The sequence below is a fragment of the Hoplias malabaricus genome, chromosome 4, assembly GCF_029633855.1.
Source record: "Hoplias malabaricus isolate fHopMal1 chromosome 4, fHopMal1.hap1, whole genome shotgun sequence".
NCBI lineage: Eukaryota > Metazoa > Chordata > Actinopteri > Characiformes > Erythrinidae > Hoplias > Hoplias malabaricus.
The window spans coordinates 69,708,159-69,731,468 of record NC_089803.1 but is presented as its reverse complement, the minus strand read 5'-3'; the positions used below and the strand labels follow the sequence as shown (position 1 = coordinate 69,731,468).

The following is a 23,310-nucleotide window of genomic DNA, read 5'->3' as shown; positions in this document are numbered from 1 at the left end:
TGTGTGTTGATAGTGTATGATGGTAGGGTATGTTGATGGTGTATGTTGGTGGGGTGTGTTGATGGTGTATGTTGGTGGGGTATGTTGATAGTGTATGATGGTGGGGTATGTTGATGGTGTATGTTGGTGGGGTGCGTTGATGGTGTATTTTGGTGGGGTATGTTGATAGTGTATGTTGGTGGGGTGTGTTGATGGTGTATGTTGGTGGGGTATGTTGATAGTGTATGATGGTGGGGTGTGTGTGATGGTGTATGTTGGTGGGGTGTGTTGATGGTGTATGTTGGTGGGGTATGTTGATAGTGTATGATGGTGGGGGTGTGGTTGATGGTGTATGTTGGTGGGGTGTGTTGATGGTGTATGTTGGTGGGGTGTGTTGATGGTGTATGTTGGTGGGGGTATGTTGATAGTGTATGATGGTGGGGTGTGTTGATGGTGTATGATGGTGGGGTGTGTTGATAGTGTATGTTGGTGGGGTATGTTGGTGGTGTATGTTGGTGGGGTATGTTGATAGTGTATGATGGTGGGGTGTGTTGATGGTGTATGTTGATAGTGTATGATGGTGGGGTGTGTTGATGGTGTATGTTGGTGGGGTGTGTTGATAGTGTATGATGGTAGGGTATGTTGATGGTGTATGTTGGTGGGGTGTGTTGATGGTGTATGTTGGTGGGGTATGTGATAGTGTATGATGGTGGGGTATGTTGATGGTGTATGTTGGTGGGGTGCGTTGATGGTGTATTTTGGTGGGGTATGTTGATAGTGTATGTTGGTGGGGTGTGTTGATGGTGTATGTTGGTGGGGTATGTTGATGGTGTATGTTGGTGGGGTATGTTGATGGTGTATGTTGGTGGGGTATGTTGATAGTGTATGATGGTGGGGTGTGTTGATGGTGTATGTTGGTGGGGTGTGTTGATGGTGTATGTTGGTGGGGTATGTTGATAGTGTATGATGGTGGGGTGTGTTGATGGTGTATGTTGGTGGGGTGTGTTGATGGTGTATGTTGGTGGGGTATGTTGATAGTGTATGATGGTGGGTGTGTTGATGGTGTATGATGGTGGGGTGTGTTGATAGTGTATGTTGGTGGGGTATGTTTGGTGGTGTATGTTGGTGGGGTATGTTGATAGTGTATGATGGTGGGGTGTGTTGAATGGTGTATGTTGGTGGGGTATGTTGATAGTGTATGATGGTGGGGTGTGTTGATGGTGTATGTTGGTGGGTATGTTGATAGTGTATGATGGTGGGTGTGTTGATGGTGTATGATGGTGGGGTGTGTTGATAGTGTATGTTGGTGGGGTATGTTGATGGTGTATGTTGATGGGGTATGTTGATGCTGTATGATGTGGGGTGTGTTGATGGTGTATGTTGGTGGGGTGTGTTGGTGGGGTGTGTGATGCTGTATGATGTGGGGTGTGTTGAGGTGTATGTTGGTGGGGTGGTTGTTGTTGTTGTATGTTGATGGTGTATGTTGGTTGGGGTATGTTGATGGTGTATGTTGGTGGGGTATGTTGATGCTGTATGATGTGGGGTGTGTTGATGGTGTATGTTGGTGGGGTGTGTTGATGGTGTGTTTTGGTGGGGTGTGTTGATGCTGTATGATGGTGGGGTATGTTGATGGTGTATGTTGGTGGGGTGTGTTGATAGTGTATGATGTGGGGTGTGTTGATGGTGTATGTTGGTGGGGTATGTTCATGGTGTATGTTGGTGGGGTGTGTTGATGGTGTATGATGTGGGGTGTGTTGATGATGTATGATGGTGGGGTATCTTGATGGTGTATGTTGGTGGAGTGTGTTGATGGTGTATGATGTGGGGTGTGTTGATGATGTATGATGGTGGGGTATGTTGATGGTGTATGTTGGTGGGGTGTGTTGATAGTGTATGATGTGGGGTGTGTTGATGATGTATGATGGTGGGGTATGTTGATGGTGTATGATGGTGGGGTGTGTTGATGGTGTATGTTGGTGGGGTGTGTTGATGGTGTATGTTGGTGGGGTATGTTGATGGTGTATGTTGGTGGGGTATGTTGATGGTGTATGTTGGTGGGGTATGTTGATAGTGTATGATGGTGGGGTATGTTGATAGTGTATGTTGGTGTATGTTGTTGGGGTGTGTTGATAGTGTATGATGGTGGGGTATGTTGATGGTGTATATTGGTGGGGTATGTTGATAGTGTATGTTGGACTTTAGGACTGTTAGACCGGATGTGGTCATGAGTATATCATTCATGTTTTACCCTGTGAACTGTCTGGTAACTCACTCGCCCACTCAAGCACATACTCACTCATGTTTAGGAACCACACCACAAGGGGGTACTACTTACAGAGCATCACCTCCGAGTCTTTGTTAATAATAAGCCATCTGCCTGATGATTCTGCGGTAGGCTCCAGACCCACCCCTACCCTGATCATGATGCAATGGTCACAGTATATGAATGAATTAATGAATATTGGTGTTCAATATGATCCCAAAATTTTAGATGATGTGTTAGAAGCATTATTACTATGAGTTATCAGTAATTGAAGGAAGATGAGTGTTTTAAAGGGTGTGACATGATAAATCATGCTACATATCACAATATTTTCCTACTGGTCATGTCTTTGTGTGTGTGTGTGTGTGTGTGTGAGAGAGAGAGAGACAGAGAGAGAGACTTCTCAGAGTCTGAGGGGTCAGATCAGATGCTATAGTGTTGTGGTTGGCCATGGCCTGAGCTGTGTGTGCTGGAAAGTAAATCAATGGTGTTTGGTGCCGGGGGGCTGGAGGGGTGTCTGGGGCAGTGTGTATTCCCTTGCCTGGCCTGCCTTTAATTGAAGTCTTGTGTCATCGCTGGCGAAACACAAGCTGCTAGATGTTGCTTGAGCGAATTAACATGGGTGTCGTAATGGGGTCGGCCAGGACTCCACCATCTCTCTCTCTTTTTTCTCTCTCTCGCTCTTCTGGTTCCTCATACACACACTTATCAACATATATACCGTACATAGATGTCCAGACACTTACACACATTGTTGCTAAAAGCAAGAGGTGCTTCCGCATGAAGCCCAGCAGTGTGTTTCTGCAGCGTGCAGCTGCCTTACTCCCACCTCCAGAAACAGCAACTTTAACCATTTTCCTGGTAGTGTTGTCACGATACCAAAATTATGACTTTCCATACGATATCTGCCTAAATCTAAATATCTCGATACCGATACTGAAACGATACCATCGCAAACACCTAAAACATCAGGAAATGGGTAATCAGGTAATGAGGTTTCTCTACAAGCTGAGGGCGGTCAGCAAAATCTCTGGTATCCATTGTTAAGTGTGACGCCACACGTGACGTTTCGCATTTCCGGGTCCAATCACAACTTCGCCCGTGTCATGTGTCATAAGACATGCTATTACTGTTTGAACAAAGCTGAATGCATCAACCAATCATGTGATCTCAGTTCAGAGAAAGCAATAAATTGAACATAAAATGAAGCAAACGAGCGGACCGACTGTGCTGCTCTGTCTGTGGGAGTCGAGGAGCCGTGTAGAGAGGGCTGTGTCTCCCACTGCTCTGTCTCTGGGAGCAGAATAACCGCAGAGAGAGAGCTGTGTCTCCCGCTCACCGTCAGTCCCGGTGTTGTAAGGAGCTATGCTACCAGAGATTCTCTTTTATAAAAAGTAGCTAAGGTTTGTACAGAAAGTCGTTGGTGCTATTTATTTCTTAAATAACTCGCTAGAAGGTCTGAATTGTCGCTAAAACTAGCGATAAAATAAAAGCGCTGTTGGCACAGACTGCCCCCTTGTGGCACTTGAAATATTGCTCTTATTTTAAAAGTTAGAGGGGGTATTGTAGCGTATTTAATGACAAAGATACTTTTGTAGTATTCTGTATACAGCGGTATACCGTGCAACACTATGTCCAGGGTTTTCTTCTTCTTCTTCTTCTTCTTGCTTCTGTTGTCACAGTCAGCTCTACAGTGCATCACAGCCACAAAATACAACAGCATCGACTGGTGTGCAGTCAATTCCAGAGTCAATCTTGTGGCTGCTAAAGCTGAAAACCTGGCCAAAACCTAATGTGTTGTGTTGTAATGTGGAGACATGGTCATGGAGAAGTAGGTTGATATTAATAATGACAACGAATTATGGAGCATCTTCAATGCAGTATTTAAGACTTCTGAAAAACACAACTAAAACCATAACTAATATTTTTAAAAGTGAAGTTTGTGGGTCGTGCTGAGACTTCCTCATGCGGGACCAGAGAGGTGTTGTGTCCCAGTACCTAACGGTCCGTGGCCGGTGACTGGGAACTTCTGCTCTAGAGGGAGCAACTCTGATAGCTGTGCTGCTGCTTTGGACACACTTGGACACCCGCACACACACACACACACCTAAAGGGATTGATACACAGATAAAAGACTAGATCCCGGTTCCTGAGCCATAGACTGAAGGCAGGGACATGAGAGAGAGAGAGAGAGAGAGAGAGAGAGAGGAAGAAAGAAATGGAGAAAAGGAATGTAGAAAGCATAGGGAGAGGTGGGTGAAGAAGGGGGAAGAAAAGAATACGGAAGGAAAGAGTGTGGAAGAGAAAATGGCAAAGAGAGATCAAGAAAAATAGAAAAAAGAAAAGAAAATAGAGGGGAAATGCAAGAAAAGGAGAGAGTGGGAGAGAAAGGAACAAAGCAGGAGAGAGGGATGTAGAGGAAGAGAAAAGGCCAGCAGGGAAGGAGGGAGAGGGAGAGAGAGAGGCAGACAGCCCTTTCTGGCCCTGTGTCTGTCGGAGCGAATGGACCATGTGACAGGACATGTCGCGTTGAGTGACAAAGCTGAAAAAAAGCCTGCGGGAAAAAAAAAAAAGAAGCAGCACAAAAGTGAAACGCTCTCTATGGTCTCCCAACGGCTAGCCTCAGAGCAGAGAGAGAGAGAGAGAGAGGAGGAGAGAGAGAGAGAGAGAGAGAGAGAGAGAGAAAGATGGGATTGGAGCAGGGAGGATAGGAAGAGCTTAAAGCAAGATAGAAATAGGGGGCTAAAAATGGCGAATATACTCTGTGTGTTTCTGTGTGTGTGTGTGTGTGTGAGAGAGAGAGAGAGAGAGAGAGAGAGAGAGCAAGAGAGGGCTCTGATCATGTGGATTATATACAGTATCCTATATGATGAATGCACCCTGAGCAGATAGTATAGAGCAATGAGGCTGAGAGAGAGAACTATGGGTCAAGGGAGAGAGAGAGAGAGAGAGAGAGAGAGAGAGAGAGAGAGAGAGAGAGAGAGAGAGAGAGAGAGTTGTCAGAAGGGTAAAATAGGATGGAGATGTAGGGACTGAAAGAACGACAGCAGGGCAGAGGGAGGGGGGTGAACGGTCTGAAAAGCATGCAGTGATAACGTCAGATGCTTTATAACTTTCAGTGGCTGCCTTCAACTGCAGCCTTGAGGCAGACACGAGCAGCACTTCACCATGTCACACTGAGAGCCTCTAAATCTGACTGAGAGAGAGAGAGGGAGAGAGAGAGAGAGAGAGAGAGAGAGAGGGAGAGAGAGAGAGAGAAGGAAGAGGCCAGCATTATAAACTGCATGTCTGAAGCAGAATAAGGAATGGACTGATGCAGTAGAAACAGAAAGAGTCACAAAGAGAATGTAGCATTTTGTCTGGAGAGAAATTAAATTAAATCTTACACCTTCTCTGTCCTCCGCCAGGTCGTTTCACACTGCAAACACACATGCTTCACATAAATGTTCAATAAAGGAGCTCAGCACCTGCCCATTGGTCTCTGTTATACTTTCATATCACTTTCCTAAGTTCAGGGAAAAGTCTTGAAGCAAACAGTCTATGGCAAGGGTCGCTAATTTTTTCCTCAAGGGCTTCATTCAACCAACAACAGAAGACCTACACAAAGCCCGTGTGTCCGTCTCATATTGACTCATAATTAAATACAGTAGTTTTCACTGCGGCAGTCCTAATTCATTATTCATTCATTCTTTCATTCATTGATCTTTTGTGAATGCTTCATCCTGATTAGAGTCACGGTGAGTCTAGAACCTACACCGAATTATAGGGCGCAAGGCAGGAACACAGAACCATATTCCCTCTTAGGGCATTACACACTCACCCAGTCACACACACACACAATAGTTTGGGGAATTGAAACCTCTAGTGGTTTGAAACAAGATGCAAAGACACTGATCCAGGTGGCATACCCTTGAGGGGGTTCATCGCAGGGCGACACACACTCACACATTTACTCATTCATTCATTCTTTGTCTTTTAAGCTCTTATCTAGTTCAGGGTCACGGTGGGTCTGGAGCCAACCCAGAGGCAAAGCAGGAACACCCCCTGAAGGGGGCGCCAGTCCTTTTGCAGGGCAACACACACTCAAACCTACGGACACTTTTGAGTCTCCAGTCCACCTACCAATGTGTGTTTTTGGAGCGTGGGAGGAAACCGGAGCACCCAGAGGAAACCCACGCAGACACAGGGAGAACACACCACACTCCTCACAGACAGTCACCTGGAGGAAACCCACGCAGACACAGGGAGAACACACCACACTCCTCACAGACAGTCACCTGGAGGAAACCCACACAGACACAGGGAGAACACACCACACTCCTCACAGACAGTCACCTGGAGGAAACCCACACAGACACAGGGAGAACACACCACACTCCTCACAGACAGTCACCCGGAGCGGGACTCGAACCTACAACCAACAATAGCTTCATGGTATAACTGGACATTACATGAAGCTATTCCTCATGAATGAATGTCTGCACTATTCTTTAGTATCCCCCACGGTCGGATTGGTTATCACAGGGTTAACAGCAGCTACCCTGCTGCTCAAGCCACCTGCGATTACCATCAGTGACTAACGGCAAGGTTTGCGCATGTCCAAGACTTTTTTTTTTCCCCAAAGACCCAGGTCAGTTCATTAAAAATGGTTTGGCCAGTCGTGCGCTCATGTAAGACAAGCAAGCAGCACCGCTCTTCCAGAAAAGCTCTCCCGTCAAAACATCTCACAGACACAGACAGCAGTTCTGGGTCCGTATCGCAAGACGTGCCAATGGTGAAGGGCATGAAATCAGCTTCCTTTAGTTTGGAGAGCAAAGCAGAGCAGAGCCAGGCAGACAGTCCGCCGCTAATTCTATGCTTTATATCTTCGCCACTTTACACACAGCTGCAGAAAAGCTAGCATTAGTATGGTCCAATTTGTGTTAAGTCTTATACGTCCCACAGGACCGAATAATCTATTTTTGTTAACAATTTTTTGTTTGTTTTCTAGCACTGGCTATGTTTTTGTAAAAGCAGAACATAGCACGCTTTTCCACTGCATGGCACCTGCTCAACTCTGTATAACTCTACTACTGGACATTTGCTGTTTGGTCACTAGTCCCTGGTTCTTTTTCCACTAACACATCACATCCTGCCTGACAACGCAGCTGGTGGCGTCACAAATACTATTCTCTAACGAGAACCAGCCGGCTTTGGAAACCACAACAACGGCGGTGGTAACGTTAAGCGGTGTTTACTCATGGTGTATCGGCGTGTTGTTGTTGTTTGGGACTGAACACAGCTCCGTCATCAGTTCAGACAGATCAGTAGAGTGTGTTCCTTCCTTGTTGCAGCGTCCAGCTCTCGCTGGATTCTTTCGTCGGCCACCGATCCAAGGAGCGTTTGAACCTCTTCAAAAGACCACGGCGTCATTTTACGAGCTGCCGTCATGAGTCAGATAAAAACAAACGTGATCTCTGCTGCAGCTGGAGATTTTACAGATGGAGAGTTGGTGCTGGTCGTCTGCGTTGCGTGGCGTAGAGTGACGACTCTCTCTGGACGATCAGCGCTCTGCAAGGTTTACACACCACGGTTTAGTCCCTACTCGACTCGCTCTGAACCACGAGAGAACAGCCACTAAACAAGAACCCGCTTCCAGAACCAGGACCTGATTCACCTGGTGGAAAAGTAGGTACCATGCTGTGGAAAGGTGCCCTTACAGACACTGTGTTCTGCTAATTTATCTTAGCAGTTGGTTAGTTATGATGCTCTAGCTCTGTTTAATTTGTTGGTAGTAAGATACATCTGCTTTCAGAGCCTTGGCTGTCTTTAATGCGATCCAATGGCTTTTTCTGACATCTGCAGTCACTTTCCCAGCTGATACACACCCAGCTTCTTTGGCATGGTGGTCTGTTTGTGTTTAGCCGAGCTAGACAGACAATAAGAGAGATTCATAGTCAGCGGCGTCTGTGTTTGCCACAATATACGCTTCTAAACAAGTCATAGCCACACGTTATTTGCTTGTAAACCTTCAATAACCCCAGAGCGTGGGGCCTGAGCTCGTCTGGAGTGTCCAGCTACCATACACAGCACTGGACAATGGTGTTTGTGTGGACGCAGTCCACTCACCCCGCCTCCCTCTGTAAGCTGGAATGTCCTCTCCTCCGCGGACGCTTTTGACGAGCTGAACCCACGCCAACTGGCTTTTGCTGACGGTTGATTTTCTTTCCCCTCGCCATGCTCTTGGAGATTGCAGGTCTGGACAGTATGCAGATAACTTATGAATGTAACCCTGTGTGTGTGTGTGTGTGTGTGTCTATGCGCATTAATGAACAGCTGAGACGGCCTTCTCCATGGAGCCCAAAAGCCAGGGCTACATCCTGTTTTTTAGTAATTCTTTAACCAGTGAATGAATCATCCATATTCTGGAAAGTGTTTAAATACGGCATCTCACCAAGGTGCTGCATGAATACCTCACACTCGCAGAAAAGGAAAGGAAAAGTCAAGTAAGCAAGAAAACTTGAAAATCTAAATATTATGTGTACAACATTAATTAATTCATTCATTCATTCATTATCTGTAACCCTTATCCAGTTCAGGGTCACGGTGGGCCCGGAGCCGACCCGGAATCACTGGTTGCAAGGCGGGAACACACCCTGGAGGGGGCGCCAGTCCTTCACAGGGCGACACACACTCACACATTCACTCACACATACACTTTTGAGTCGCTAATCCACCACGGTGCCGCCCCGTGATTAACAGATGTCATAAATGTTCACAATGATTAGTGATAGGAACCAGACATCCGAAGCATGTAAACCCTATGGAAATGAGTGTCTCTGAGTATTTGGCGATTTGACGCCAGATTAGATGCAATGTGTGTTTGTTTATGAAAGTGACTGAGGCCATGAGCAAGTGGACACCTGGGTTCTGTTCAGAGTGATTTACCCCAGGACCCACCACTGTAAAAAGGTCAGTTTTATTAAATATATTTTAATCAGTTAACCCTTTCTCTCCTGTACACCTCAGTTACAGGATTTTACACTCTCAGGGGGGAAAAAGGGTATGGTATAGGTACATGTTATTGGTCTAAAAGTACAGTCTTTAAAGGTGCAGCAGTGGTGTTTTCTAAAGTTTCAATTCACTCTCTCCTCCAGAAAGAGAGGGGCATATCTCTAATCTTTCATTATACAATTGAGTCCAATAAAAGAACATGATAAAAGTCCTGGAGATGAAATGGGGCGTATGAAGTCAACATAACTTTAAAATCCACAATGTTCCCTAATGAAAGGTTAAAGGGACTGAACACGGTCCCTTAAGAGTAACACCACAGAGTCAGTTTTTCTGAGACTGTATAAAATATTTAGAAAAACTGGTGGGATTCCCTTAGAAGTGAAACATATATGGCCCACTTTTGGTCATGTGTCCAAACAAGAAAGTGTTGACTGCAATCATGAAAATAAAAACCACCTGTCGATTTCTGGTTTTATTATTCATTTGTTAGAAACAAGACAGAAGGATAGAGTGGAGAGAGGGGAGAGCGAGAGAGAGAGAGAGAGAGAGAATGAGGGAGAGATAGAAAGAGGTGAAAGAGAGAGAGAATGAGGGAGAGAAAGAGGTGAGTGAGAAAGAGAGAGAGAGAGAGAGAATGAGGGAGAGAGAGAGAGATGAAAGAGAGAGAGAGAATGAGGGAGAGAGAGAAAGAGAGAGAGAATGAGGGAGGGACAGAGGTATGTGGGTGAGAGAGAAGGAGGCTGGCTGGATGAAGCCATAAGCTCTTTCTCTCTCTCTCTCTCTCTCTCTCTCTCTCACTCTCTCACTCGCTCTCTCTCCTGTGTGTGTTTGTGAAGCGGCGGCAATATTGAGAGGTGGGCTCTGGGGAGCCGGCGCTAAACTTGATCAAACCGGTCTATTTGTCTTAAAGCTCCCGGGACCGGCCTCACTTCCTGTTGTGTAATGCTGCCTGCTCCACAGCCTCTGACACACACACACAGAGAGTGAGAAAATGAATGTGTGTGTGTGTGTGAGAGAGAGAGAGAGAGAGAGAGAGACTGTGTGTGTGTGTGTAAGAGAGAGAGAGACTGTGTGTGTGTGTGTGTGAGAGAGAGAGAGAGAGAGTGTGTGTGTGTGTGTGTGTGAGAGAGAGAGGGACTGTGTGTGTGTGTGTGTGAGAGAGAGAGAGAGAGAGAGAGAGAGAAAGAGAGAGAGAGAGAGAGATGGACAAAGAAGAAACACAGAAAATGTGTGGGAATGAGAAGATAGAGAGAGAGGGAGAGACCCAGTAAAACGATGCAGTAAGAGGGTAAAAGACATACAAAGAGGGAAAGAGAGGGGGGATAAGCACTGAGGCAGATGAAGAGAGATAGAGTGATTGTACAAAGAAAACAGAAAGTTGAGAGTGAGGGAATATGAGAGAAAGACACAAGCACTGATAAAGAGATAAGGAGACTAGAGAAAAGAGGGAGAGAGATAATGAGAGAGAAAGAATGAGAGATATCAGCACTGATGAATAGAAAAGTAGGGAGTCTACAGAGGAAAAGGAGGGAGGGAGAGAGGGAGGGAAAGAGCTGCATTGTGCTGGCACATGGCACAATCTTTTCTGAAAATGCTGCTGTCCTGAGCTCTTTCTAGAATATTCCCCTTCTTTTCCTCTCCTTGTTCCTATCTCCAAAGACTTTCTGTTTTTTTTTTAATTTGTTCTGTAAAGTGCTTATACACCAAAAGTTCAGCAGATTTTCAAGTGTGTTCTCAAAACCCCTTTTTCTATGAATTTAATCTTTTTCCCCCCGTGCTGCTTGAAAACACTGGCTGCTTTTACAGTGTGGGAACAGACAGAAGTGTTACAGAAAAACGACTTACATTACATTAGCGTATGTCACAGTTAAAGGGGAATTCTGAATAAATCAGTCATTGAGATGTTAATAAAAACCATTCAGAGTTGTTCCATGTGAAACTGTTCACTGTAGATGAACCCAGTAGTGAGGTTCTGTGCGGTGGACGTAATAGGAACCAGGGATTTTGACGTTTACAACACAGATAATAGCCATTTTATATACAATTCAAAACCGAGATCCTTATTTTTTTATTATTTATTGAAGACAACAAACTAGGAATATATAGCATGGTAATAATATCACTCATTCATTCATTATCTGTAACCGCTTATCCAGGGTCGCGGCGGGTCCAGAGCCTACCTGGAATCATTGGGCACAAGGCGGGAACACACTTACACCTACGGACATTTTTGAGTTGCCAATCCACCTACCAATGTGTGTTTTGAATAACTCATGAAAGAAAGTTATTAAATAAAGTTACGTTAAAACCAAGCACACCATTGTTTTTCTTGTGAAATTCCCAATAAGTTTGATGTGTCACATGACCCTCTTCCCACTGAAAAAACTAAAGTTGGATCCAAAATGGCCACCATGGTCACCACCCATCTTGAAAAGTTTCTAACAATGTGCCACAAACAGGAAGTTAATATCACCAACCATTCCCATTTTATTAAGGTGTATCCATATAAATGGCCCACCCTGTATTGTTTATGAAAAGTAATAAATAATAACCCCCTAATAATAAAACCTTTAAAAATACTTTTTACATTTTATTTAATTATTTAATGTACTAAAGAGAGATCAAAATGTTATTTTTACCGAATAAATCTAGATAAAATCTATTAAAAATGACTAAAACTTCAACATCAGCTGTTCTTTTAACACTTGTTCTCCACCGTGTAAATCCACATTGGTCGTAGGTGTGATGGTAGTATGTGGTGTGGTAGTAGTATGTGGTGTGATGGTAGTATGTGGTGTGGTGGTAGTATGTGGTGTGGTAGTAGTATGTGGTGTGATGGTAGTATGTGGTGTGATGGTAGTATGTGGTGTGGTAGTAGTATGTGGTGTGGTAGTATGTGTTGTGATGGTAGTATGTGGTGTGGTGGTAGTATGTGGTGTGATGGTAGTATGTGGTGTGGTAGTACTATGTGGTGTGGTGGTAGTATGTGGTGTGATGGTAGTATGTGGTGTGGAAGTAGTATGTGGTGTGATGGTAGTATGTGGTGTGGTAGTACTATGTGGTGTGGTAGTAGTATGTGGTGTGATGGTAGTATGTGGTGTGGTAGTAGTATGTGGTGTGATGGTAGTATGTGGTGTGGTAGTAGTATGTGGTGTGATGGTAGTATGTGGTGTGGTAGTACTATGTGGTGTGATGGTAGTATGTGGTGTGATGGTAGTATGTGGTGTGGTAGTAGTATGTGGTGTGATGGTAGTATGTGGTGTGGTAGTAGTATGTGGTGTGATGGTAGTATGTGGTGTGGTAGTAGTATGTGATGTGGTAGTAGTATGTGGTGTGATGGTAGTATGTGGTGTGATGGTAGTATGTGGTGTGGTAGTACTATGTGGTGTGGTAGTAGTATGTGGTGTGATGGTAGTATGTGGTGTGGTAGTACTATGTGGTGTGGTAGTAGTATGTGGTGTGATGGTAGTATGTGGTGTGGTAGTAGTATGTGGTGTGATGGTAGTATGTGGTGTGGTAGTAGTATGTGGTGTGATGGTAGTATGTGGTGTGGTAGTACTATGTGGTGTGATGGTAGTATGTGGTGTGATGGTAGTATGTGGTGTGGTAGTACTATGTGGTGTGATGGTAGTATGTGGTGTGGTAGTAGTATGTGGTGTGATGGTAATATGTGGTGTGGTAGTAGTGTATGGTGTGGTGGTAGTATGTGGTGTGATGGTAGTATGTGGTGTGGTAGTAGTATGTGGTGTGATGGTAGTATGTGGTGTGGTAGTACTATGTGGTGTGGTAGTACTATGTGGTGTGGTAGTAGTATGTGGTGTGATGGTAGTATGTGGTGTGGTAGTAGTATGTGGTGTGATGGTAGTATGTGGTGTGGTAGTACTATGTGGTGTGATGGTAGTATGTGGTGTGGTAGTAGTATGTGGTGTGATGGTAGTATGTGGTGTGGTAGTAGTATGTGGTGTGATGGTAGTATGTGGTGTGGTAGTAGTATGTGGTGTGATGGTAGTATGTGGTGTGGTAGTAGTATGTGTTGTGATGGTAGTATGTGGTGTGATGGTAGTATGTGGTGTGATGGTAGTATGTGGTGTGGTAGTAGTATGTGGTGTGGTAGTATGTGTTGTGATGGTAGTATGTGGTGTGATGGTAGTATGTGGTGTGTTAGTAGTATGTGTTGTGATGGTAGTATGTGGTGTGGTAGTAGTATGTGGTGTGATGTTGGTATGTGGTGTGGTGGTAGTATGTGGTGTGGTGGTAGTATGTGGTGTGGTAGTAGTATGTGGTGTGATGGTAGTATGTGGTGTGATGGTAGTATGTGGTGTGATGGTAGTATGTGGTGTGGTAGTATGTGTTGTGATGGTAGTATGTGGTGTGATGGTAGTATGTGGTGTGTTAGTAGTATGTGTTGTGATGGTAGTATGTGGTGTGGTAGTAGTATGTGGTGTGATGGTAGTATGTGTTGTGATGGTAGTATGTGGTGTGGTAGTAGTATGTGGTGTGATGGTAGTATGTGGTGTGGTAGTAGTATGTGTTGTGATGGTAGTATGTGGTGTGATGGTAGTATGTGGTGTGGTAGTAGTATGTGGTGTGATGGTAGTATGTGGTGTGGTAGTAGTATGTGGTGTGATGGTAGTATGTGGTGTGGTAGTAGTATGTGGTGTGGTAGTATGTGGTGTGATGGTAGTATGTGGTGTGGTAGTAGTATGTGGTGTGATGGTAGTATGTGTTGTGATGGTAGTATGTGGTGTGATGGTAGTATGTGTTGTGATGGTAGTATGTGGTGTGCTAATATAATTTCATGTACCTGTGGTTCACTTTCCTGAGTAATAAGCTCGCTAATTAAAGAGTGTCTATAAGCCTTTAGTCGTACAGTACATTTACTCTTTTCTCTTTAGTCCCCTTTCCCCACATTCCTCGTATACCGTGACGCAGACCGAGTGTTTATTTGAACTCTTGTCAGTGTATAGTTTGCGTGGTAAGCTAAGAGGGCCTCTACAGCTCCCCTGCTTTAAATATATGCCTGAAAATGTGTCCAAATACAAACACACAGCCTCCAAAACATTCCATTAACTTCTGAAACAACTGAGCGCAGCGCTAAGGCCGCGTGTAACCTGCACTGAGTGCGGCTGGCCTGTGGCCCCCGAGGGCTGGGCACATGTGGTAAAGAGGCTAATGCATTTGTGTGGATAGACTACAGCGCGCCTCCTCCTGTCATCCATCACTCTGCCCCTCTTTTTTTCCCCTTTCACTTTCACTCTCTCTCTCTCTCTACCTCTTTCCCTAGCTGAGTGGATGCAGAGCACCACACACACAGCACTCACACCCCTCCACGCCTCCCCCACACACACTCTCAGCAACTAAACACACACACACACACAAAGGAAAAAACCCACTGTGCACTCAACCTTACCCTACAGCCTCCACACACTCACCCCCCCTCCCCTCCCCTCCCACACACACACACTCGCTTTGCTGGCCTTTGTACATGATGCAGGGCACATAGAGCAAGCCATACACATGGATACTAGCTATAAATGCCTCAGTACAGATAAATGAACAAAAATCCCTTCACTTCAACATCTTGCAAATGTCCAAGAGCAGTCAAAACAGCCAGCGAGAGCAAGCCCTTCTCATTTCAGGAGAAACTGCAAGAGGAAAGTAAAAGTGAAAAACAGTTGATTCGTTCATTCTTGGTGTGTAACCCTTAATCCAGTTCAGGTCCGAAGCCCACCCGGAGTCACTGGGTGGAGTCACAAGGCAGGAACACACCCTGGATGAGGCGCCAGTCCATCACAGGTCAAGTAAAAAAAACGAGCATCCTAAACTAGACCAAGAGGAAATAGGACTCCTAATAGCCATGTGACTACTCCAGAACTGCAGCCATTAAAGCATGTCCAGCTCTATGGGTCAGAAAGGTTGTGGAGCAGTTAAGAAAAGACAATTGAAAGCATCAACACTCTTTGAAACATAATGTATCTTCGTTTTGTTGATTTTTAGCAGCTGCCCTTCACACTGTGAAAATGTTGTGATGAATGGACCAATAGAAATGCTCCAGAATTACTTGGATTCAAATTTTTATTTACATTGACTTTTTTTGAGAGTTTAGAAGGTTTTTCCATTGTATTTATCTGAGGAGGCTTCTGTGTTTTTTCTGTGAAACATATTTTCTACCTCTTTATCTGATGCTGATGAGGTCAAATAAAATAAGGATGGTCTCTTAGTTTTGCACTGCAGTGTATATGTTGTACATAACTGACCTGTCAGTACTTAAGTCCGATTTATACTTCTGCGTTGACTCATCACAGAGCTTACACTGTAGGCTACGCAAAAGCCCTACGTCATCGTGAGTGTTTATACTTCTATGTAGTGTCTGTGTCGCTCTGCAGTTACACCTCCACACCACTAGGGGCTGAATCTTCCTCTACACTCTGTAGTACACAATGCAGTGGTGTAGTAGAATTACTTTTATAAATCTTTAAAGTGCACTATTTAGGGAGTAGGTTGTTGTTTGGGACAGAGCAGAGTTTACATGAGGTGCCAGGAAAGTAACAAAAACAAAGCCAGCATGTTTTTCCCGCACTTCTTGTTGAGTTATTTTTTCCTCCATATTTTATTTTTCCTTATTTTTCCTCCCTGACACCCAGACCATGTCTGAGGAAATCTCTCACCATGAATTAGCTGCTGTCTACATCTCTGTGTTGGAGGAGAGGAGTTCATGTTTCTGTTCTTCTTCAGTTCAACTTAAACAATGTCCATCCAACTACTGACCAATCACAGTTGTTGCTGTCTGTGTTTACATTTCTGGAGAGGTAATTCTGGAGTAGCCTATAGCGTAGGGTCGATGTAGAAGTATACATTGGGCTTTAATTTTCAGATCAGTTTCATATTTGTGGAGTACGTCTGTTCCTCGGGACATTGGGGATCATGGGGACATGACAGATTTGGGCAGTTTGCATTCCCCTCTGTTCAGTGGCATGAAGTTGGAAGAAACTGTGGGTCAGTCTTGTGTGTGTGTTGAAGGAAAACTGTGCCCAACCTCACCCTCCTGTGGCTGGTGGCACTGTGTGTGATCAGGGAAAGGGTGGAGTTGGAGATGACTCATTATTAGGGGGAAAATCTGGCAAAAATTTACAACAGAGCATGAACAAAAATTACAAATACTGAAGTAATTATCAGTAATAAAGAGGAATAACTGAATAATTTGTCTACAGCTTAATGAGTTAAAATCCTAAAACCAGCCCTGTCCTCTTTTATTTTGTACTCTCTTCCTGTTTTTTTTTATTTTATTTTATTTTTTACCCTCATTAACCTTTTCCTGGCCTATTTCCAGCCTCTTTAAATCAGGCTGCTCTCTGTTGTGTCTTTGAGTGCTACATGTAAATGATCTCTGCACTGATTGGCTGCCCTTTAAAAGACACAATTTGTGCCGTATTCACTGAAGTGGTTTGATTCTATCAGCTTTGATGTGTTGATTCATGTGACATCACAAAAACAATACATTTAAATTGGGTTGTTTTTGCAGTTCCATTTCTACACGTAGAACAGTGGAAGCTACAGCTGAGAAATGTTCCAGAACCCATATACAACATCAAACGCTTTAGATAAAAAAAAAAAAGAGGTCATTTTGGTTTTCAGTGATATGGGCCCTTTAAGGCCACATCAAGGCAAAGCCAGAGAGACTTGAAGTCCACAGCCGAGAAAGTAGAGAGCGTGTGTTTAAAAAAAATCCTGTAACTGGCAAAGAAGCTGAGTCAGTGTTACGCTGATCTGATTTCTGCAGAAGTCGTGAAACTGTTACATTTCTGACCAGTTATTTGAACTGGGAAAGAGAGAAGGCAGGAATACACCCGGGAGGGGGCGCCAGTCCTTCACAGGGCAACACACACACTCACACATTCACTCAAACACTCACACCTACGGAGTGAGGTGTGAGTCACCTACACTTTCGAGTCACCAATTCACCTACCAACGTGTGTTTTTGGAGCATGGATGGAAACCGGAGCACCCGGAGGAAACCCACGCAGACACAGGGAGAACACACCACACTCCTCACAGACAGTCACTCGGAGGAAACCCACGCAGACACAGAGAGAACACACCACACTCCTCACAGACAGTCACCTGGAGCGGGAATTGAACCCACAACCTCTAGGACCCTGGAGCTGTGTGACTGAGACAACCACCGTGCCGCGTTAAATAATGCAGCAATTTTGAAAAAAAAAAATTATAGCATTGATGTTTTTCTCCTTTAAATATACAACAAATTACTCAGTAACTGATATCAAACTACTGTAATAAGTGTGTTCTGCGCTTGTGAGAGTGAAAGAAAGCACATTAATGACAGTAGAATCCACCGAGGCCTGTGGAAGAAAGGTAACACTACTCTGAAATGACACAGTGGCTATTGAAGCGTCTCCCCTTCCTCTCTGCTGGTCAGGAGCGAAAGATATAGTCCCTCAGCATGAGCATTTCAGGTCAGGGATTAAGCCAGAAATGGCCCGTTTAAAGAGAAGTTTCCAATTACAGGTTGTCTTTTTACTTCCTACTCAAAAAATGGGCATTGTTGTGTTGTGGGATTTAGAATCCAGCACTTAAGTTTCTTTCAGGCCCGCCTCCGGTGAGCCCTGCGTGGGTGTAGCGTTACGCTGCGTATGAAAGTGGATACGGCCTCGTACATGTGTACCCGTCACTTAATCCAATCAGGACAATGAGGCAGAGCAGTGTAAGGCTCGCTGGAGTTCTGCGCTTTCAGAACGCAGAGAAAAGGGAGTCAAATAGCAAGAAAGATGAGTTGATAGAGTGTAATTGTGTATGAATTGTTGTGGACTTGAAATAAAGTGAATGCACCTTAAACGTAGGCAAGGTGTCTATGGTTTCTCTTTACGACACAAAATGTTCACCTATTTATGGACATTGCACTCACAGAAAGTTCTCTCAAGTGAACTGCCAGCACCATTTTACAAGCCCAGTGGAGTGATTAGGTATATTAGACCTAGACGTGCATTATAACACACCTGTGCTGCTACAGTGGTGTGTTTGTGTAGGGCGGAGCCATAGGAGGACGTAACACGGTCACATCTGTACGATCGTCACTGTGGTGGTGCGCTAAAGCATACACATCCTGTACCTTTAATTAAGAAACATAAATATATCTTATTCAGTTATCATTGTAGTTTTTATAATTGTGTTGGTTTCATACGCGCCACTTCATCTCCAGGACTTTTATTTTGTACACAGCTCTGTAATGAACGCTTACAAATACCCCCCCACCTCCTGGAGAAGAGAATGTAATGAAATTTTAAGGAACATAACCCCACTGTTGGACCTTTAAAGGGACATTTACAGTACAGTGCCTTTTTTTCCCCCTGAGAGTTTAAGTAATATTGATTTTTCTGCTTTTTTTGTGCCGTATGGTGTTTTTGTTGTTTTCAAATTCTCTAATGAAATGGACATAACTCACTCAGCACGGATGCTTTTCTGAGTGCGGGGTGTTTGAATGGCCTGACGTCTGCATGTGTGTATGTGTGTGTTTGTGAGCAAGGTCGACAGCTTGGGCCTCCTGGCTCCAGCCCCGAGCCCTCACACTCCCAGCAAGGTCACATGACACCAGTCAAATTCTGTCACAACCTCGCCGAGGAAATCTGGCACCTAGCAGCCACAAACTCGCACCTCACACACTTCTCACATACACACACACAAAGGTATGAGGGTTGAGAGATTCTAAGCTTCTAAGAGGTACCATACAGACTCATATTTGACAATGGAACCAAGTGTACTAATGAGTTTCTGATCGATGCTCTGAGAAAAACACGAACAGTACAGAACATTATTGTAGGTAGAAACCGTATTAAGTGCCTTTAAAGGTACAACAATGGTTCTAATTGTGTTCCCTTAAGTGCAGCGTCTGTTCCTCAGGACGTTGCTTGATCGATCCCCTGTGATGCCTTGGGGATCATGGGGACATGACAGATTTGGGCAGTTTGCATTCTCCTCTGTTCAGTGGCAGTCTGTTCAGTCTAATTGTGTTCCCTTAAGGTACATTACATTCTCTTCTTCAGAGAGAGAGCTGAGTATTCGTCTTTAACATAGAGCTGTGTAAAATAAAACAATGTTAATTAGTAATAAAATAATACACACAAAAGTCCTGGAGATTAAACGGGTCATATGAAATCAACACAAATGTGTTATGTTCCCGAACTAAAGACACTGAATATGTGCCCTGGATGGTACCACCACAGTGAGTTTTACAGAGAGCATACTGTAGATTTACGTAAACATACTCCGTTCCCACCAAACTGATTAAGTCTTAACTCTTCACAGTAGTGCTTTCCATAACATTGTTATATGAAATATTTACCAATTACCTGAGATGTAATTTGGCTCTGAGGCGATGCTTCTGGCCTAAATTATGTATTTGGAGGTATAAAATATAAAAAACATATTAAAATTCCCCTCTTTTAACTTCTAATTTAGTATTCGCCAAAGTTCCCCCCAATTACGAGTAATTTCCAGTTCCACTTGTCAGTGTGGTTCCCCCAATCACACAGTGCCCCAAACTTGTAAAGAGTTGTGGGTGCAAACAGAGGCTTCCTGAGTCATGTGACACCAACCCACAATTTCTTTTCAAACTGCTGCTAACGCGACGCCAATGAACACAGTTAATGCACCCGAGGAGAACACATCAGCTGATAGTTGATAGTCATTCGTGATAGTGAGCACCATGAGGAGAGATACGGAGGAGATGGAGGCCAGTCTGCACTCTCAGAGAGTGAGGATTCTCTAGGATTCCTAGTCTTGGGTGACTGGGGTATCACTGGGGACCGATCCTGCAATCTCCTGCTGCTGCTGCTGATGATGATGATGAAGGGGCCACAAGTTAGATTCCCTGAAAAGTGGTTCTTCACTTAATTTACATAAGGCTTCTTGAAAGAAACAGGTTCTGAAGAGGTTCTTGAAGGTACTGCTTCCAAGAACATTTTATTTTAAAATGTACTTCTTCATCAAATCTGTACCATTTAAATTATCTGTCAGACTTCAACCCGTAACACACAGGATTCAGACTGAGTTATAAACCACAGACTGGTCAACAACCCTCAACTCTAACTGGGCACTGCAGCATTTTATAGCGAGGCAGGACTCAGACTGAGAAATGTTTCCATCACCACAGCTCTGTATCCAGCCTGGTGTGTGCTGTGCAGTGTTTGCTGGGTGTGTGTGCCGTCTGCAGGAGTCAGACACAGCTCTCACACAGTACACTCACTTTTCACACACCAAAGTCAAACGGTGACTCACAAATTCCTTCCAATTTTCCAGAGATCTGCGGCTGGCAATACATCTAGGCACCTTCTCTCTCTCTAATGTGAGCCACTTTCTTCATGTCCTCAACACCCTTCAGATAAAGGTCCTAAATCGTTCGTAGCTTCAACGTGCAATGTTTTACAAATAAGTTTTAAAGCGTTTTTGTGTAATGTATCATTTTAATTAAAAAAAATAAAATAAAATTAAGTATTAATACGCTATGTTCACGAACAGACACAGGGAGAACACACCACACTCCTCACGGACAGTCACCTGGAGGAAACCCATGCAGACACAGGAAGAACACACCACACTCCTCACAGACAGTCACCCGGAGGAAACCCACGCAGACACAGGGAGAACACACCACACTCCTCACAGACAGTCACCCGGAGCAGGAATCGAACCCACAACCTCTAGGTCCCTGGAGCTGTGTGACTGCGACACCTACCTGCTGCGCCACCGTGCCGCCCTCCAATACATTCTTCTCACTCACAATTTTAACCTACTTCATTTTTAGATTAGGTTTCGGCTGGAAATAAATAGACGTTGTCCTTTTAAATGCTACTCAATGATTAAAATTTTGTTAACATTTTGAATTAAAATATATATATTACACAAAAAAGGTACACTTTTTATAATGATTTATAATTAATTTAAAAGCTATTAATCTCAAACCATGAAAGTTCCTAGTCCTGTTTTTAGAACCTTTTCATTTAGGAGTGTAGACTACACCTACCTCTGTAACTCTCACTGTATTAACCACATCTTTGTGTGGGCTGTCCTCCCATTGCCACCCACACACACACACTAACCCCTGCCTGGATCTCCTGGACACTTCAAAGCCTTTCACTACAGGCCAGTGACACCTCCAGCGTGAAACAGTAAAGCCGTACAGGTCGTGGGCAGCGTGGCCGCTCTTTTGTTAAGAACGATACCACCCCCTTCGCATTGGTCTTTTACGACCTGTTTCACACCGGCAGTAAGGAATCATAGCTTCATATTTTACACTAGAGCACCATCATCTAAACGCTGTTTCCTGCTGTGATTCACACTGTGATTCGCACTACGCTGGAAGTCCTAACCTGACACTGATGAAAACCACCCTGCAGCACTGCTTCAGTGACAGGAATACTTCGAACTAGCCAAGCGTTACAACTCTTATTTCAACAAACGGATCGTCTTACCGACTTTAGTGTCCCGTTAGACCGCCCCACTGTGATACAGGCAAGAGTGCATCACTACCGGTCATTACAGCACCATCCAAAGCTTTGAAAACCTCTGGTAAAATGTGTGCCAAGTCAAAATGAGTGAACATCATCTCTGAAGGGTACACAACACCCCTGAGTGTAACATAAAAACATAAACAAAAAATGTGCCATAGCTTTAACGCAGGCCGGATTTCATCTTCTACTCGTTCACCGTGTTTTTATTCTGTGTGTAAACAGCAGCTGTGGATTAAGAGATGGAGGTGAGATGTAGAGCGCTCATTCACACAGTGACAATCAACAGAACATGCTCTCTGACCAGGCGTACCCAAACTTTTGCTGCATTAGCTAAACGTCGATAGCTTCAATGCCACGCCGCATCTCCTTCAAACAAAATAATTCTCTCATGCACCCGTACAGAGAGGGCAATGGCGATGGTAAAAACACCCCCAGCCCCACACACACACACACATATATGAAACGGCTCATAAATGAAGCCCCGTAAAGTCAGCGAAGCTTTTTAAATGAGAGATCACAGTGACCTCTCGGCTGTGAATTCTCTCTCTCTTTCACTGGTCAAGCCGCCTCTGTCCTGTCTGACCCCTCCTCTGAGCTGGATGCTAGGGTGGGGGAGAAAAGAAGCAAGCTTAAATGCTCTGAATGATGGTGAGGAATGTTTAAAAGTGTGTGTGTGTGTTTGAGGAGAGTAGGAGGAGGAGGGGGGTCGGCTGAGGGGGAGGAAGACTCCTGCGGGATAAACCCCAGCTCTCAGATGTGGTATGCATGACTGAGCAAGAGTAGGAGAAATTCAGACCTGGCTCTGCTTAACTTTAGGAGACAACGGGCTTAGATTCCTTCTACCAACTTTCTTTCGCTCTGCGATGAACCGAAGCAGTCGGCCCTAATCAGGAGCTACACTTACGTCCACTTTCTGCACAAAATGCCAACAAAGACACTGCGATTCATTCCAGTGGCGTATCTTCTTCCCATCAGTTTACAGTTCCATCTCTTTAAGACATTCGTAATGACGTCACTTCTGCTGAAGACTTCTGTCCTGTAAGTTTTGATTCATCAGAAGAAAGCAAGGACAAGTCTAACATGTCCCCATCCGCAACGTCATAAACAGTGTGTTGCAATGGGAAGCATGTCCTCATATCCTCCCTCACAAGGAGATTCTATACATACGAGAGCACGCTTCTCTAGGCAAGGCAGTCCTGTATAGCTCATTAATGCCATGTGTATATCTTCAATGACAAATGTATTAAGGGTTGTCGAGCAGTTTTGCTAAACTGAGATGTGCTGTGGTGTTGATGCTGGTAAAATACTACACACTTCCCCAGTTTATAAAGCACTAAATAAATCCACTCTAAAGATAGCAATCATTGCTAACGTGAAGCAACGCAAAAGCCAGAAACTTCCCAACAACGCTGCACACCTCTGACCTCCAACAGAAACCCAAACCCTCACAATCTCAACTTTCCGATAGGCTGTGATCACCATAATCCGAGCTGAGGGCCGTGACACCGACGAGAACCTCCGTCCCTCATTATCCGAGCACCCCGAGCAGCC

General features: G+C 44.4%; 1 protein-coding gene across 1 annotated transcript in view; it reads left to right on the top strand.

Moving 5' to 3' along the window:
- The window catches only part of wnt5b (wingless-type MMTV integration site family, member 5b), a 139,553-nt gene that overhangs the window by 71,212 nt on the left and 45,031 nt on the right, over window positions 1-23,310 (top strand). The gene's annotated exons all lie outside the window — the stretch shown is intronic.